This window comes from Prosopis cineraria, unplaced genomic scaffold (assembly GCF_029017545.1).
Source record: "Prosopis cineraria cultivar Desert tree isolate PC_DT_omini unplaced genomic scaffold, ASM2901754v1 PC1008, whole genome shotgun sequence".
Taxonomy (NCBI): domain Eukaryota; kingdom Viridiplantae; phylum Streptophyta; class Magnoliopsida; order Fabales; family Fabaceae; genus Prosopis; species Prosopis cineraria.
This window is the reverse complement of record NW_026556333.1, coordinates 1,248-20,881: the sequence shown is the minus strand read 5'-3', so window position 1 is coordinate 20,881 and position 19,634 is coordinate 1,248. Positions and strand designations below refer to the sequence as shown.

Below are 19,634 nucleotides of genomic sequence, written 5' to 3'. Positions count from 1 at the left end.
ATTGAGTGTAGGCATGATCATGTTAAGGGTGGGAGTTCACCCGTAGGAAGGAGTAGTGGAAGTCTATATAGCATGTATCTCCTTAGTGTCTAGTGAGACACAGTGTTGGAGATTTTCTCCTTAGTATCCATACGGGATACGACATTAAAAAGTAACGCTCCTTAGCATCAATGATATGGTGTTAGAGTAACGACACCCCAATTCGTGCACGATAAGGGAAAATCGTAGTCTGAAAGTAGGATAGTACACCTTTAGTCGGGTAATCCTACCACTAAAGGTGAGCTCGGATCATTGTGAATGTACACTTAGTCCAAGAGCCTATGGTTTTTATCGAGGTGATATAGAGGCTTGGATGGTAGAATGATCATGCTAGTGATGAAAGATTATTACTGATGAAAAGAATATATGGTGATATGCTAAATGTATATTTTGAAGTTTCATAGTTTTACTCTCTTACGATTGTGCATGCTAATTAATAGCAGTAAATTATTCTGTTACTAAGATGTTTATCTCACCTTATGGCTATATTCTACAAGTGAGGGCTATGGTAGGGGCAAGGGAAAGGAAGGGGCAATTGAAGAGTAAATAGCGTTGTAGTATAGCTCTTCCCCTTTCTCTTTTGGGTTTGTAACTAATATTATCATTATATATTACTAACTTAGGAACATGACATTATTTTGGATATTACTTATATGAATTTGTGATAAGTGTACGTATCTTAGTTTAAGATTGATAATGTGGATTAAATGTGTGTGCTTGGCCAAGTTACCATTACAATTGAAGAATTTGAAGAGATCTATGTGCCAAAATAAACAAGTGACATGTGTGTTAGAATTTATCCACCCTTTTATATTGTTGTGAATTGGGGTTTTAATGGTCATTTTGAATGTGAATGCTTAATTATGTATTATGATTGAATTGCCATATTGTGAGTAGTCCATTTGAGGTTGTCAAAGTATATCTAGGGCTAATGGCAATTGATATTATGAGTTAGACACCTTCGTGTGTGTTTTGAGGTGAAAACAAACCATTTTGAATTCAGGTGTCTATCTTTTAAATGAATGATTATTTGAGCATGAAATTGGCGCCATTAGGTAGAGGGCTCAAAGAGCTTCATGTGGACACTTGATCCACTCAAATCGGACATCGAATGGCATAGTAAGTGCACGCCATAATGCATGATTGTTGCGCCGCAGCACATGGGGCTTTCGAGGGGCTCATCCCTCTGTGCCATCCTCCATAGGGGGCGCGGCTTGCGCCACGGTGGACGGACCAGATAATGGCAAAATGGCATGTTTTAGCCTGTTTTGAAGTGGTTTGATTTTCATACTTTCGTATTTATTCTTAATTGATTTTTAACCATGGTTTGAGTTCAAACGATATTTTAGAAAAGGGTTTTCTTGGGATCCCAATGTTTTAAATTAATTATCTTCAAACCCTTGAGTTGTGGTAACTTCTTTAGGGGATTTTAATTAATCCTAGTTATTACAATGATGTAGGAGGGTTGTCCTAGTAATGTCAAGGTGGATATTATAGCCCTTAGCAAGAGAAGAAAGACAAGAACCAACGGTTTAGAATTGAACCTAAACCATTCCTCAGGAAAATAAATCTTAGAGGAGATAGGAATATTAGCCAGATTCTCATTAATTTCCGAGCAAGAGATATCCCTTGACCTAACTACTGAAGATTTAAGCTTGGATTTTAAGCCTCGATCTGGCTTTTTAGATTTTTTTTTATTTGACTTTAAGAGAGATATTAGAACAATTAAAGACCAAAACTTCCTCATTAGAGAAAATTCTTCACTGTTTAGAGATCAGGTTTGACATGGAATCCTCTACACCCCTTTTCAAATCCAGGTGTTGCAATTTCAGAGATACTTCAATCATAGGGGAGATGGGGACATAAGGGATCAGAGCCTTAGAGATCAGATATTTTTATAGTGGCCTGCTTAGATAGGCTTTTGAGAATTTTTATTCATCCATGAGGAGTGCACATTACTTGCTGGTCCAACGGAGGACTATTGGGCTTAGGTAGAGAGGAAACCACCAAGCTAGACCCAACCTTAAGGGTGTGTTTGGTTTAAGGGGAGGGGAGGGAAGGGAAAAGGAGGGGGAGGAGGGGAGGGGAGCTCCCCCCCAATTTGGAGGGGATGGGAGGGGAAATTTTTAAAATTTCCCCTCCCCTCCTCCTAACCAAATGAGGGGGAGGGGAGGGGAACCTCCCCTCCCCTCCTCCCTAACCAAACACTCCATAAAAAAATCACCATAACATTAGATTAAAGAAGAATTGGGCCTTGGTGGAGACTTGTGAATATTAGAGGTCTGACCTGAACTTCTAGAGTATTGTCCCTTCTTGGATGTGCCTTCCTCACGTCCATGAGGCACACTAACTCCTGACATACGGACAGGGCTACCAACATAATAGTTTTTAGGAACATCAATGATGTGCCTCTCATTCTCAAAATGACCACGCGCCGCCATCTTTAGCCAACTATCCTCTTCATGCTATTCCTTCTTAAAATGAATCAAAGTGGCATCTATTAGCTTTGAGGCTATAGAAGTAAGCCAAGGATCAAAACTATATTTATGCTCCTCTTCACTGGGAACAAGGGAAGGATTTTTGCATTGTCTACTGTCATGACCAATCAATCCACATCCATAACAAAAGCTTTGGAGTCATTCGTATTTGATACTTACCCTAAACTTAAAATGGTCTGGTTTTGCCAACCAATATCCAGAAAGGAGAGGTTTATGAGTGTCAATAAGAATTCAAACTCACAAAAAATTATGCAAAATACACCTATTAGATTTAGGATGCCCTATGCAAGCAACATTACCAACCATAGCTCTCATTTGAATACCATTCTCTAAATAAAGAACAGCCATGTATAAGTTATGAAACTAGACCTAGAAGGGGACAAGATTAAAGCTCACCTCATCTATAGTCATATAATCATCCTATAGCCGTATGCTTATAATGCAAGTATGAACTATCCAGGGCTTGCCTCTTAAAATGCATTCCTTATCAATTAGAGATTCAAAACAAAAGACATAAGTGTTTTAGATACCTGAGTCAACAGCATCCATGTCCTACCCATCCTTCAATCCCCAACCATTTTGAATCATGTAGATAACAGTAGAGTGATTAGTCCTCCTATCGGTTAAAATTTTACTAATCAAAGCACCACCTGAGCGTTTCAACTTTGAAGATGTCTTCCAAACAAAATGGAGCTTTTGTTTCAAACCACAAGCGCTTCCTCCCTCGTCGGCCATGTCGGGGAGAGGAAAACCTCAAACTACAAAAAGAAGAAAAGAAAATAAGAAATAAGAGAAGAGAGAACAGAGGAAAAGGAAGAGAAGAAGATAAGAAATCAAAGAATCCTCACTTTCCTCTACCATAGTGGGTGGTAGAGAAGAAAACAAGAAACTAGAGAACCCTCACTTTTCTTTGCCAAAGTAGGTGGCAGAGCAAAAAATAAAGACGATAAAGAAAACCCTCCTCACCGACCATTGCAAAGCAACGGAGACACTCCTCAAAGTAAGAGAGAACGCGCTTTAGAGAGAGTACTATTTTGGCTCTACATCAGTGCATAATCCATGGCTTTGAGGGTTCTTAGATTATTGCTTTTATGTGCAATTTGGGAAACATCCCAATCACTATTGCTAAGTTATGTGCCATCAAACTTGGGATTATTCTTTGAAATAAGCATAATTTTGACAAAATATGCATGACTTTAGATTCTATAGAAGCACTCAATATGATTTTTAGAGGTACAACAAGAGACTTATTAGTGAATGTCATAACTTGGAGTTGCAACATATTCCTCATGAAATTAACTCGTGCTGATTTCATAACTCACCTGACTCAAGATGGCCTTAATCATCTCTATCCTTTTTACAAAATACCCAATGGCTGTAATCTTGTTTTGCATGACCAAAGGAGAGGAAATACCTCAACTGGTCAATATCATTCCCCTATTTTTATTTCTTGACTTTCCGTAGCTTGTTGCCAGCCTTTTTGATAAAAAAAATTGAAATGAGAGAGGGAGAGAGAGGGGAAGAAGCTGCGTGGCAAGTGAACATATATATAGATATCTGCACACGCTCTCCGTCCATTTTTTATATAAAATATTTTTAATTAAATTTTTCACATCAATATAAAGATGAAATTACATTAAATCCCAATAGTTTTTTTAATATTGCTCTTAATTATATCAATTAATATGATATTAGTAGTGAGTAAAGCACCCAAATTAATATATCTTCCATCTCTCTCTCTCCCCCCTTTTTAAGACAAGAATAAAATTGTTTAATTATTTAAAAATAGAAAAAATGATAATAAAATCTCTCCAAATTTATAAACCATAATCTGGTCTTTTGAAATGTCATAATTTCAATAAAGTCTTTATTGGCCTTTATGTCAATAAATTTTAAATAGAAAAACTTATTTACCCTTACTAAAATAATAAGTCCCAATTATAATTTTTGTTTAAGGACTAACAATTTTTGGATTGTAAATCATAAAATTTGAACAAAAAATTTACAACTTGTCAAGTGTAATTTCTATTATTAAAAAATAATAGAAATGAGAGAGGGAGAGAGAGGGGAAGAAGCTGCGTGGCAAGTGAACATATATATAGATATCTGCACACGCTCTCCGTCCATTTTTAATTATATAAAATATTTTTAATTAAATTTTTCACATCAATATAAAGATGAAATTACATTAAATCCCAATAGTTTTTTTAATATTGCTCTTAATTATATCAATTAATATGATATTAGTAGTGAGTAAAGCACCCAAATTAATATATCTTCCATCTCTCTCTCCCCCCCTTTTTAAGACAAGAATAAAATTGTTTAATTATTTAAAAATAGAAAAAATGATAATAAAATCTCTCCAAATTTATAAACCATAATCTGGTCTTTTGAAATGTCATAATTTCAATAAAGTCTTTATTGGCCTTTATGTTAATAAATTTTAAATAGAAAAACTTATTTACCCTTACTAAAATAATAAGTCCCAATTATAATTTTTGTTTAAGGACTAACAATTTTTGGATTGTAAATCATAAAATTTGAACAAAAAATTTACAACTTGTCAAGTGTAATTTCTATTATTAAAAAATAAGCTTCAATCACAATTTTTATTCTGTGAATCTCAAGAGTTGTATAAGAAATAATAATTTATTAAATGTAATTTTTATTATTAAATAAGGGTAAAATAGTTTTTTAATTTAAAATTTAATTAACAAAGAGATCTCTAGAAATTTCAGTAAAATTATGACATTTTAATGTATCAAATTATCATTTATATAATTTAGAAGGATTTTATTATCATGTTCCTTTAAAAATATTATGATATTTTTTATATTTAAAAATAAATAAATGTTTAGAACATATCTTTGAGAAGATTAGCTCAATAGCCTCAAAAAATATAACTTCCATAAATTATGAATGAAGTTTTTTAATATTTTAAAATATGGCCCATTCATAAAATTAATTAGATATATTTTTTCTTTTTTATCCTCAAAATAAATTTATTATTAAAATAGAATATATCTGATTTAACTAATCTTTAACTTACTAGATCTTTTATTTTTATCATCAAAAATTGTATTGTGTATGCTTCTTATCTGATTTATCATCTACGAACATTGTATTCATTAGATTTTTTGATCTGATTTTCCTGGATCATCATATTAATCTTTCGTATAATGCTTTTCTTTATTAGAATTTTTTATTTGATTTGCCTATATCTCCATCTTTATCATAGAGCTTTTACTCCCTTTCCCTCTCTGTTTTTCCCAAATATTATGAAGAGGATATTAGACATTGAAGAGGAAACTTCATTACTGATCTACAATATTACATCATTGATATGATAAATAAATTGATAAGTTTTCACTGATATGACTTATATATCAGTGATATATAATAGTATATCAATAATATACTATTATAAATTAACATAACTAAATAATCAGACATAAACTTATTTATGATTGATATACAATCGTATATTAATAATGTAGTATCGCATATTAGTAACATAAAAATATATAATCATTTATCCAAAATAGATCAAATATAGTTCACAAAATATTTTGGACTCTTAACTTATCATATAGAATCAAATACCTAAATTAATAAAATAAAAAATTATGAATATGTAGCTTCATTTTTCCGCCACCATGCTTTGTTCCGCCAAGTGCTGTCGACGTATCGCACCTCATGTTTGTCTCTCGTTGTTGTAACTGTGGCTCACTCACACTGTTTTGCTTTCTCTTGTTCATTTCTCTCGCGTTGAGTTCCATTTTCTCTCTCACATTTGTATCTCTTGTTTTAGAGATTCCTTACGTTTTGAATCTTCTGATATTTGAAAAAAGCAGATATTAAAAAGAACAATTTTATAAATTAATTATAATCTAAATAATAAAAAATTCATTTTTTAAATTTAAGAAAGAATATGTTATTTTTTTATTTAATTTTATAATATGTTATTTTTAAATCGCATATTAGTAAAATAAAAATACATAATCATTTATCCAAAATAGATCAAATATAGTTCACAAAATATTTTGGACTCTTAACTTATCATATAGAATCAAATACCTAAATTAATAAAATAAAAAATTATGAATATGTAGCTTCGTTTTTCCGCCAGCATGCTTTGTTCCGCCAAGTGCTGTCGACGTATCGCACCTCATGTTTGTCTCTCGTTGTTGTAACTGTGGCTCACTCACACTGTTTTGCTTTCTCCTGTTCATTTCTCTCGCATTGAGTTTCATTTTCTCTCTCACATTTGTATCTCTTGTTTTAGAGATTCCTTACGTTTTGAATCTTTTGATATTTGAAAAAAGCAAATATTAAAAAGAATAATTTTATAAATTAATTATAATCTAAATAATTAAAAAGTTATTTTTTAAATTTAAGAAAGAATATGTTATTTTTTATTTAATTTTATAATATGAATTATTTGTGTAAAAGTCCTAATATCTTTTATACACAAAAGATAAGGAGAGTTTTTCCGAGATCTTGAACAGCACCGGTGACTTGGCAGGCGGGTGGGGGTGGGGTTTGATCATGCTTTTGCAGCGAGGAGCGTCGGTTGGGTCTCTTTAAAAGAAAAGAAAAGGAGGAGAGAGAAGGGTTAGCAACAATAAGGTGTTATAAAGAAAGGAAAAGACAACAGTGCGTTTGGCATGATGGAAATGGGAGGGTTTGGGAAAACTGTTTGTCTGGCGCCAATTCCAATTCCCCCAAAAATTGTGAAATTGGTTTCCATAATATAACGTCAGTTTTGTAATTTCATGATTTTTTTTTATTTTTCACCCCCTCCCTCTCGATCTTCTTCGACTTCTCCTATGGGACCTATCTTGGATGTAGAGTTAAAAAAATGAATCAATTCGACTCTATAAGGCTAGTCCTTAAAGGATTTAGATCTAAAAGAGCCAGCCCTTTTAAATTCAAGTTTTTTTTAAAACTTTGATATATGAAACTCAGTTCTCGACATAGCAAGCTTAGGGCTGGCCTTACAGGCTCTAAGCCCTTTTAACTATTTTTATTTTTTTAAAATTTTTTTAATTAAATAAAAAATTACTTTATTTTAATATAATACCCAATCAAGAAAGGTATAAAAAAATAACTAAATAACATTTAAATGAACTAAAAACACAAATGAAATGATAATAAGGTAATAAATAATGGATCGGCTAAGTCAACAAACACCCAATAAAAATTAAATGAGATTGAGCCTTGAAAAACTGAGATATGAGACTAGGAGATCGAGGAAAACAAAGAGTATGGGCATAATATGTGTATCAGATAGAGCTTAACTCATGAGTTATAAATGTACAAGCATAATAAGTGATAAAAAGACTTGGGAGACTGATGACAATGAGTATCAACTAGTCGAGCATTGTTAAGATTTGGTTCTTGGGAGGGAGTACTATCAGAATGAGCAATAGGGACGACTGAAGAGTGAGCAAAAACAGGAGCATGAATGACTTGTGAGTTACAATGACAGGGACGAGGACGGCGATGTGATGACTTACTGAAAAATAAGGACAACTTATAATGGCAAAAAGGAAAGAAACAGATTGAAGAAAGAAGAGTAAATGTTGAACTGAATGAATATTTATCATGAATCTAAATGAATTAGGGGATTTAAGGTTGTATTTTTTTTTAAAAATAGCAACCAAGGATTTCTATATGAAATTTATATTAATTAAGAACCAATTATTATCAAAACCTGAATGAAAAACATGCTATAATGAACTGTTGTTAATTTAAAATGAGTTGTTATTAAAATCTAAATGAATACTTATTATTCGAATTCACAAGTATTCACTCAAATTTTAATAACAAGTGATCCTTGGCGGATATAATTTTTAATTAGTGATTCTTCATTGTTATTTTTTCTTTTTTTAGCCTTCCATCCTCAGTATATATAGGTTGACATGTGATGTGGAGTAAGATTTAATTTAATTTTTTTTTCACCCCTTCCCTCTCAATCTCCTTCGACTTAAATTTAAAATATTATTTTATTTTATATTTATTAAAATAAAAATTTATAAAAATTGTAAAATAATTTTAATACTTTTTTATTTTTAATATGATCTAGATTCGATTTAGAAGATCTAATTTAATATTAAAATTTTTATAATTGCTACATATTGACTATTTAAATATACTTTATATAGTTCATATTAATATCAATATATTGTAATTATAAAAAAATTAATATTAAATTAGACCCTTTAAATTAAATTTAAACTTGAATTAAAAAATTACTATAATTATTTTATAATTTTTATAAATTTTTATTTTAATAATATAAAATAAAAATATATTTAAATCGAAACTGTCGAAATCAAAATTTGGAAAATTCAAAGAGAACAAAACGAGCAACGAAGAGCAACAGAAAGAAATTTTGAGACAAAAACATGAGAGCACAATTCAGCAGATGCGCGAAGGACCTTATGACTGGGCAATGAATTGAAATAGAATGCATAATGAGATTTAAAGACAAAATGAGCCTCCTTAATGGATGATTAGGAACACGGGCGGAACCATCTCTAGAGTTATGAGGGGGCCTATTTTAAAACTTAATATATGTGTGTATTTATATTTTATTTTCTTAAAAATAATTTTATAACTTATAAAATATCATTAAATGAAAAGTTTGTTTGATACTCCTTCTGTTAAAAAATATAAAACATTTTTTGAGAAATTAGATATTTAAAAATATAAAATATTTTTAGTCTTTTGAAATATAATTATTTACCTTTTTTTTTAAAATGACCCTATTAATAAATAATTTTATATTTATTATAAAGTATTTAATAGGTGTAAATATGAAAAGATAGGGTTAGTTTAAAAGTAGATAACTATTTTATTAAAGGTGATATTCAATTAAAAATGCCTTATATTTTGAATGGAGAGTGTATTATATAAATATTTAAAAATCCATATTTTTAAATTTATAATTTTTAAAAACATCCTTTAACATAACTTGTAACTTTTTTAGAAAGAATATTAAAGATCTAGCCAAGATGTATTTTAACGGACCTTAAAAATAATTATAATAAAAAACTAAAAAATTGAAATGACCCGGGTGCATGATATATTCATATCCTTGCAAAGAGATATGATCATATGTCAAAATAACAATATCACCCATCATCATAATAAGCTTTTAACTTTCCGAATAATAATGATTTGGGCCCACCGTCTTTATTAGCTTCACCTACTACTTCCTTCGTTCTCGTGATTTTTAATTATAGTACATATTCATTAAATTAATTCCTTCAATCTTTTCACAAGCCTCTTTCCCTCCAAATTAATTCACTTTTTTTCCTTCCTTGAAAATTTTGGCCATGAAGTTGGGGGGACCACGGCACCCACCAATCATAACATAGTTCTGCCCTCATTAGGAAGTTAATTCAGTCAAAGTCTTCAATATATATATATATATATATATTCTTTTTAAATTTTGGAGAGCACATGGTTTTTTCCACCTAGTTCTATTGAGATGATAATTGATATTCCTCTTATTTTTTTTCATAAATTATTATTATCAATCTCATCAATATTAATGTAAAAAAATAAAAAAAATAAAAGTATATAAAATTTTAAATATATTTCTATATAATAAATTTAAAAAGTGATATTATATTATTTTTTTATAAAAGGACAATTTTAAAAATATTTTTTAAATATTACTTAAAAATTACATCATAATTTATTAAATTAAATTAAATTAATTTTTTAAAATGTGCCTTGTGAATGAAAATGAAGGGATTATGTAACATGGACCACAGCTAATCAGTAGATTTTACCTTGTTTTTCTTTTTTTAATCTCCTTTTGTTTGGAAATAGAAACAAGAGCTATGAAAGTGATTGATGGGAGGAGGAAAAGGACAGCACAGAAATTATATTGCCAAGAAGAGAGAAGCACAAGCAGATGCAGATACATATGAGGAATGAAAGAAGAATAAATATAAATATTAAGATGAAGAACTTGTGGCTGAAATATAAATAAATAAATAAAGAGATGAGCGATAAATTGAGGGTACCTTGTTTGGGTTTCATATTTAATTCTATTTACTCCCACGGGTGCCATTTTTTAGGGTAAAATATTTATTTGGCACTTAAATTATAGACCTAGTGATATTCAGAATTCTAAACTCATTTTTCATACTTTTTAAACCTTAAACATTTAAAATTGTCACAATTTTTTTATTACACTTTAATTATTAGTTGACTAAAAAAGTTATAAAAAATAACTTCAAAAATTATAAAAATGAAATAAAAATTATAAAAAAGAATTCAAAAATTACAAATTTCAAAAATTTTTCTGGCCATGCAAAATTTACATTCAAATATAATTTTTTTAGTTCTATTTTGATTAAAATGTTTTTCAAGATTGATTTTTCAATACCATAAAAGTAATGGTATTAAATAATTTCGTGTGGGATGGGATTGATCCATAATAATTAAATAGAGCCAAAAAAAAGTTGAGTTTTTTCAATTCCGTTACCAACCTCAGCCCCTTAATACTCAATACTCCTTGCTCCCAAATTATAAAATAACTTTAAAGTAGTTTTATTGTTTTAAAACACAAGATACTTTGAAAAAGTAAGAGAAGTGAAATGATAATATGAGCCTTTTTGAATTTTTATAGTTTTGTTTTTAAAAAAATAAGTTTATAAAGTATTATTATTGAACTTTATTGATCTGGGTTATCTTGTCTTATAATTTGACACTGAAGTTTATAATTAGTAATAAGTATATTAAATATATAAAGTTAAGTATATAAGTTATTTCATTATAAAATTACAATCATAATATGTTATATTAATTTAATTTTATTATTATTTTCTAGGTCATTATAGTTCTCAATAGTCCAAAATATGAATATATGTTCAGCAACCCTATTTTCTTCCCAAATCAAGTTTATGGTCAAATTTCCAGAATATGATAAACAATATTAATGTCACTAGAATTGTAAATACTCTATTTTGTCCAGACATTTTTTTAAATTTAATAAAAATAATAATAAATAAACAAAAAAATAAAAATACAAAAATAAAATTTAATCCTTTTAGGATTATATTTTAAAAAAATAATTAATAGGGTTTAATTTTATTTTAGATAATCTTTTGTTAGTTAAGCTTTTATTTCTTTTATTTCACTAAAATAATCAAAAATATAAAAATGAAATTTAATCCTTTTTAGGATTATATTTTCAATAATAATAATAATAATAATAATAATAATAATAATAAATTAACAAAATAAAAAAATCTTATTTAAATCTTTTAAAATCTCTCCCCAAATTATCTCAACCATTCAAAGATATTGGGAATCAAATTTTTTTAGGCTCAACTATTTTTAAATTTCTCTCCTTAAATCCTATTATTTTTCATTAAAAAATAATAATGATAATATATTTTTTAATCTAATTTCTAAAATTAATTAAGAAAAAAAGAAAACATAATAATAATTAAAAATATATAAAATAAAAATAAAATAATCATGTAAGGGCCGAATGTCACAGCCCTAAAAGGGGCTTTTCCTCTTAATGCTACTCACGGGTGAAGAAACGCAAAGAGCATTTTCACCCTCAGCCTCAAAACTTGGCTGCACACAACAGAGAAAGCCAAAGAGCAAGGGAAAAGCATTCAGGAGATACACATGCGTAGCAAGAAAAGACAGAACAAAGAAAGAAAACCAGAATAGCACACACACAAAAAACACACAAGAAGATAGCCATGCAAAGACACACACTCACGCGGGCAAAAAAAGAGATGAAGAAGACGTGCACGGCAGAAGAGAAAAGTGAGAGATGCACATGACTGAAAGAGAAGAAAAACAGAGCACAGAGGGAGAGATCGAGAGGATAAAAGAGAACGGGAAAGCAGAGATGAGGGAGAAAGAGAAGGAGACGAAGAAAACACCAGTGAAGGAGAAGAAGAACACAGCTGACGTAGAAAACTAGATGAAAGAAAAGGAGGAAAACTGGAGACGAAAGGCACAGAGGAAAAGAGAAGAAAAATAGAGCACGAGGATGAGAGGAAAGCCGAGGAAGGAGAGAGCACCAAGAAGGAGAGTAGAGGATTGAGAAGAGCGAGGGGCAGATCGAGAGAGAAGTCTAGAAGGAGAAGAAGTTTGAGAAAGAAGAGAGACCGAAGGAGAGACAAAGAATGAGAGGTTTAAGCAAAGAAGAGATCGAGGGAAGATAAACTGGAGGAAAACGAGATAGAGAGGGAGAGTGAAAAAGCATAGATGAGAAAGGAGAGGAGGATCCGAAAAGGAAAGAGACACTGAAGAAGAAAAAACAAAGCACATACAGAGAACGCTAGACGCACACACAGAGAGTACCAAGAAGGAGAGAAGAGATCGAGAAGGAGAGAGCTGGACGGTGATGAGCGAGATCCGAAGAGATCGAGGAAGGAGAGAAGAGGGAGTTGAGGATCTTAAAAAGGAGAGAGAGATGGAGGTGAAGAAAGAATTATCTTGAGAGGAAAAGGAATGCATGTCTAGAATGACAGGCTGCTGCAACTCAAGGACGTGGTCATTGGTAGTTAAATCAGGTAATATTTAAATTATGTCATCTCTCTTAACCTAGATTTGTTGATGAACATACACACACACATACACACATATCTTGATAGATATTGAGGATGTGGATTAATTTAGATATACATTAAAGATTTAGTGATCAAATGTTTTTATGTAGAATTTAGAAGATACCTGAGAGATGTTTGACAAAAAAAAACATGTGAGAATATTGTTGATAATTTGTGAGATTGGTTGTGGTTTGAAGCTGTATCTATCATAGTTATGACCTTGCTAAAAGTTTATGCCAAATTTAGATTTTTTTTATAGAATATATCCTCAATTTGAAAGAAAGTGAATGATCAAAATAATTTATTTCTCTATTCTTTCCATTTCCTTTATTGCATAAATTGTTTAGCCAATCATAATATTATGCACCCATTATAAATGCAAATATTTCAATTATTATTTGTCGTGTGAGATTTTAAGAATCTCTGTAGGCATTTATAATAATTTCATATCATGTAAATCAATAAGATTTTACAGGTATGAGAATCAATCTTGTAGGTATTTATATGTGTTCCAAAGGCCCATTATTAAAATTAATTTTCTTTTATAATAAATATTTAAGTCTCATGTGAGATTTCAAGAATCTTTGTAGAGAATTAAATTAAGTATATTATTGTATGGGATAATAAATCCTCACAGATATCACGATTCTCAATTTATATGAATTTTGTAAAATAAATTTTATAATATTAATTAATTAAATTAATAAATTTAAATTATAATTGCATTGTCTAATTAGATCTTTTGGTCATATGAGATTTTTGAAATTTCGTAGATCATTAGGATAATCTGCCGTGTGAGTCAATAAGGCTTTGCAGGTATAACGATTAAGATTTGTATACTTGAAAATAGACATTGTATAATTACGCATTAAAATATATTTAAAGTAAATATTATTTAATCCTTTTATTGTGTTAGACTTTGAATCTCTACAGATATTTAGGATAATCTCATATTAGGTAAATCAATAAGGTTTTGTAGATATGGGAGTAAAACTTATATGGGTTCTAAAGGCCCATCATTAAAATTAACTTTCTTTTTATAATCCAAATTAATAATTTATTTAAGTCTCATGTGAGATTTCAAGAATTTTCATAGAAACTTAAATTAGTCACATTATCGTGTGGGATAATAAGTCCTCACAAATGTGGTGATTCTCAATTTCTATAAATAATAAATGATTTTTGTAAATAACATATAATGCACAATTTAGAAAAATTAATTAATCAAATTAATGTACTTAAGTTGTAATCATATTAACAAATTATATCTTTTAGTCACGTAAGATTTTTAAATCTCCATAGACTTCTAAGATAATCATATTATTGTATGAGTTAATAAGACTCTGCAGATATAATGATCAAGTTTTTAAGAAAATATATAAATTATTTATCAAATCAATCAAATTAAAAATGTACTTAAGTGTACATTATTTAATCTTTTATCGTGTGAGATTTTAGAATCTCCGTAGATATTTAGGATAATCATATTACCATATAAGTCAATAAGGCTTTACAGGTATGATGATTAAAATTCTTTAAAGACATATATGCGTTTAAACAAATTATCGTTAACACTTAAAAATATAAATAAATTAAATTGTTAATCTATTTCATCATGTGAGATTTTGAAATCTTCGCAATTATTTAGAACAATTGCATTATTGTATGAGCTAATAAGTCTCTGTAGATATAGCAATTAAATTTTCAATCATAAAATAAAAATATTAATAATAATTTTAAACCCTTTTCTTTTCTTCATTTCAAAAAAAATCAAAAATTGAGAAAATAATTGAAATTAAATTACTTTTTGCAATTTAAAACACATATATCAAAATTTTAGTAATTGTTTTATTTGTAAAATGGTGAATTATTTTTAATTAATGTCTCTTCAAAAAAAATATTTTCACCAACAACTTTTAAGCCCAAATTATGTAGATTTTGATCCCCATCATAGGGTACTAGGCCTCAGAGTCGGATTTTAAGTCAAGTCCTCCCTCATAAATAAATGAATATTTCTCACTTAATTCTTATCATTTTATATCAAGCACATGAATATAAAAGGGATAATTAAAATAATTTTAAAATCATATTAATATAGCACAACAAACTTCTGGCAACTGTTCTCACAAACAGGTGTTGTGGGATGCCTAACACTTTCCCCATACTCAATCAACTCTTGAATCTACTTTTTAATTTCGCAGACCATCCTTATCCTCCTTTAATCAGTTTCCTAAGATTTCTCTTCAAATCTTGGTGGCGACTCTTGTTCTATCTAGTTCCCACCCTGAAGGCCGGAACCTCCACTCACGTGCTGTTCGCGTCACATTTTTGGGGTGCGACAAGAATCAAGCCATATCCTAACTGTAACATCCTGAATTTCTAATCCTGTGTTAATGACTAATTAGTGAATGAATTAGTAATTTAATGTGGGATTAGGATTCTGAGTGTTGAAGTGTTATATTAACTCATTAGGATGTTATATGAACAGATATGAGTAGAAGAGTGGAGTCTCGAAGCAGAGCGTGTAAGCATAGTGAGGATTTCTCCCACTATGCCATGCACTGTGGTTAAGGATAGATGCGCTGCAACGCATGGATCAAAAATTAGATTAATAGGGACGTGTCTAGTTTGTGAAAACAAAAGGAAGAACATGAAAGAAGAGCTCAAATGTGGAGAAGAGGGGGAGATTTGCTAGAACAAGTATAATCAGGAGTAAGGACTGTGTTTTTGACTTGTCACTTATTGAGTAAGTCACGTACTGCCTTAACCTCCGAATCTAGCCTATTTTTCTTAGTTTTAACTAGTGAAAAAATAAATTTAGGAGTTTTAAGGAGCTAATTTCTTACTCTATAGTAATAGAAAGGTTCTTCAAAACTAAACTAGTGCTTTGTGACTGGTTGGAGTTGAAATAATAAAGCTTTGAAGTTATAGGCAAGATTTGCCCTAGTCTAGAGAGAGAGTAGTGAGAGAAAATTGCTAAAAAATATTAAAGCTTGAAATGAGGGGAAATCAATAGTAATGCGTGTAATTGAGAGTAAATTGTGTAGATGATAGCGATTAAGTATTTAAATATAATAATTGACACTTTTGGTCAATAGAGGAATTGACTATGAATGCCAATTTTATGTAGATTCTAGTGTGTGACGTACGAATTACAAGAAAGGAGCTTGAATAGGGTTGAAGTTACACGGGTAACCTTTTCTATCGAACAGAAAGGTTGAGGTAACTATATAGTTTATTATATTTATTAACTATTATAACTGTAAAGGAGTGAATACTAAATGATAAATTATGAATTTATGAGTTTTATGCATGATTGTTATTGAAATGGTTTTAGCATGAACTTTGGATTGTGAAATGAATTTGAAAAGCTATTGATTTCAATGGATATATACATATATGATATGGAAGTATATATGTTGTTGAAATGTGAATAAGTAGTGGAAATTGTGAAAGGGCATGATTATAGGTAAAGTCGGTAATTTAGGCTAAGCCCGACGGGCCAACTAGAACCCGCCTGAAAAATTTAGGCCTGAGCCAAAATAAAATAATAATTTTTTATTGTTCGGGCCAAGCCCGATCATTTTTTTAAAATATATATAATATAATAAATATTAATTGTTTTTTAAGTTTATATCATTTTATTTTAAAATACCATATATTTGAGTGTATTACTATAGTTATTTAAAAAAAAAAAAATAAAAATATTCTATTTCCTTTTATAATTTTTAATCAAATAAAATATCTCAAATTAATAATTAAAATATATTTTAATATTAATTTTTATACTTTAAGACTCAATCTTTTTTTAGAAAAATTGAGTCATATACCACCATTTTCTTATCCAAAAAATTATATTTTATATTTTTATAAAATAAGATAATTAATTTTAAATTAAAATAATTTTAAAAATAAAATTTGGGCATGTACAAATTTTGACTCTACTACTAAACCAACATAATAAATAAACTAATAGTTTTAGATAATTATTTTATTATCATCCAGTGAGACTTAGTTAAAAATTAAGAATGAACTAAAGTAAATACCCTTTGTATATAGGACTTAACAATATAAAAGGTTAAAAAAATTCAAAAAATAGTATTTTATCCATAATTAAATGATTTTGTTTTATATAATATAATGATGCTATTTTCTTATATTCTTAAAAATAAAAAGTACAGTTTATCTAATAGTTGTAAAAATTTTGAATTAATTAGGACAATAATTTTAAATTAGTGGTCTAACTGTAGTTGAATTGAGATAACTTGATCATAATTAAAATAATATGATTCAATTAAAATATATAAATATTTTTATATAACCATGATAAGGGAAATATTTAAATAAATAAGACATCAATTTATAAGTAAAGGAAATATTCATGAATAAATTGCACATAATACAATAAAATAGTAATAGAGCTACTTAAGTACTTAACTACAAATTTAATAAGCTATTATTTTTTATTCCTTTTAAGTAGTTAAAAAAATATTTTATGCTTAATAAAATTATTTAAAAATTAAAATTGATTAAAAATAAAAAATATTTTAAAAAAAGTTTTAAGTATTCGGGCCGACTCGAATAAGCTCGAAGCCCGAAGCTGTTAGGGCGGACTTAGCTATATGGGTTTTTTAGAAAGAGTAAGATTCTTTAAGTCCGACCCAAATAAGCCCGGCCCGCCCAAATTATCAGCTCTAATTATGGGGGTAAGAGTTCACCTAAGATTTATGGGGATGTGTGGTGGAGATATGGAGATATGGAGTGAAAAATTCATATGGTTGGGCTGGCGCCATGGGACATCTGGTACAACATTATATGGGCTATTACCATAGGTAATTCGGTACAGCATATTATGAGACTGTTACCATAGGACATTTGGGTAGTCTGACAATTCCCTAGTGCCCATTAGGGTACGATTTGGAGTTAACGATGCCTCTATCACAAGTGTGTGAAGAGGGAAGCCATGGTTTGTAGATGGATTAGATTATCTTTGGCCGGGTGTTTCTACCATCGAAAGTGAGCTCAAGTTAACAAGTGGTTGATTCAGGAGAGCCTATGGTTTCATGTCAGGGAGTATTGGAGGTTCAGTAGCTAGATGATCATGCTAGTGTGTATTTGTGTGAAATTGCTTTGAAAAGATGAATCATTTCATATTTTGAAATATACGTGATATTACCTTAGTTTTTATACTTTTAGCATTGTTATTTGTGGTAGTAGACATTTAATGAACTATATTTGGTTACTGAAATTTTTATCTCACCTATAGTTATTTATATTTTCAGGTTCTAGTACTAGCGGGTTAAAGAGAAAGGATATAGGCTGAGTTGACATCTCTCACCTGAGTCCTTGTAAGATATGGTGTAATGATTTGTAAATTATTAGCCAAAATATGTATAAGTTGCCTTAGGAATTGAGCATTTGTATATTGTGGTAAATATTGTGTTTTGTGATTTTAAGATCCCTAACCCTTGTATATGTGGGAATGGGGAAATGACTGGATGGGCTAGGGGATGAATGTAGTTGTGTGTGAATATGAGATGTGTGGAGAATATATGTGATGATTGGTCATGTATGAGATAAAGAAATAAAAATGTGATTATGGTCCAAAGTGTGAAATGGGCAATTTACAGGCTAAATATGTGTATGTGTTTTATATTGTGCATGTGTGTGGTCAAGGTTTGAATTGAATAAATTGAAAAGTGAAGTTAAGTACTACATTTGGGAACTACCTTTCATGTGGAGGATTTATAATGATAAAGTACTTAAGAATGTGTTGATGATTGTAATGTGTCTTCTATACTTAAATTTGTCATTCTTATACATGTGAAGGACATTTTAATGCCAAAGAACATCTATGAAGATATTAGATTGTGGACTTTATTGGCCATCTTTGTTCAAAGATTCTTTTGAGTTTTGCAAAAATTGTTTAAAATGTCAAAAAGTCTTAAGTTGGAGCAAAATATATGAAATGCCTCAAATGCTTATTCTCTTTTTGTGAAATATTTGATGTTTAGGGTATTGATTTCATGGGACCCTTTTCCTTCTTCATTTAGGAACAATTATATCTTGTCATGTGTTGATTATGTTTCCAAGTGGATTGATGCTATACTTACTCATACTTGTGATGCTAGGGTTGTTGTGAAATTTCTCAAATCTTTCATTTTTTATAGGTATAGAGTCCCTAAAGCATTAATGAGTGATCAAGGCTCACATTTTTGCAATAAAGTGATGAAGGCTCTCTTAGTTAATATGGGGCCAAACACAAAGTTTCAACACCTTGTCATCCCCAAACTAATGGTAAAGCCGAGATCTCCAATAGGGAAGTCAAAGCCATTCTTCAAAGGTTGTCAACACAAATAGGACTGCTTTCAAGACACCTTTAAGGATGTCCCTTACTAGCTTGTTTATGGGAAAGCATGTCATCTGGGTTGAGCTTAAGCATAAAGTTTATTGGGCAATCAAGAAGCTCAATGTCAATGAGGAGCTTATGGCTAACAAG

The 19,634-nt window shown here is 29.8% G+C and overlaps 1 long non-coding RNA gene across 1 annotated transcript; it reads left to right on the top strand.

Annotated features, from left to right (window-relative positions):
* The first annotated feature begins 12,713 nt into the window (after nucleotides 1-12,713).
* Nucleotides 12,714-18,687, top strand: LOC129299027 (uncharacterized). The gene is made up of 3 exons (XR_008590469.1): nucleotides 12,714-13,099; nucleotides 16,266-16,357; nucleotides 18,418-18,687. It is a non-coding gene; the product is annotated as an uncharacterized LOC129299027 (long non-coding RNA).
* Nucleotides 18,688-19,634: the final 947 nt, after the last annotated feature.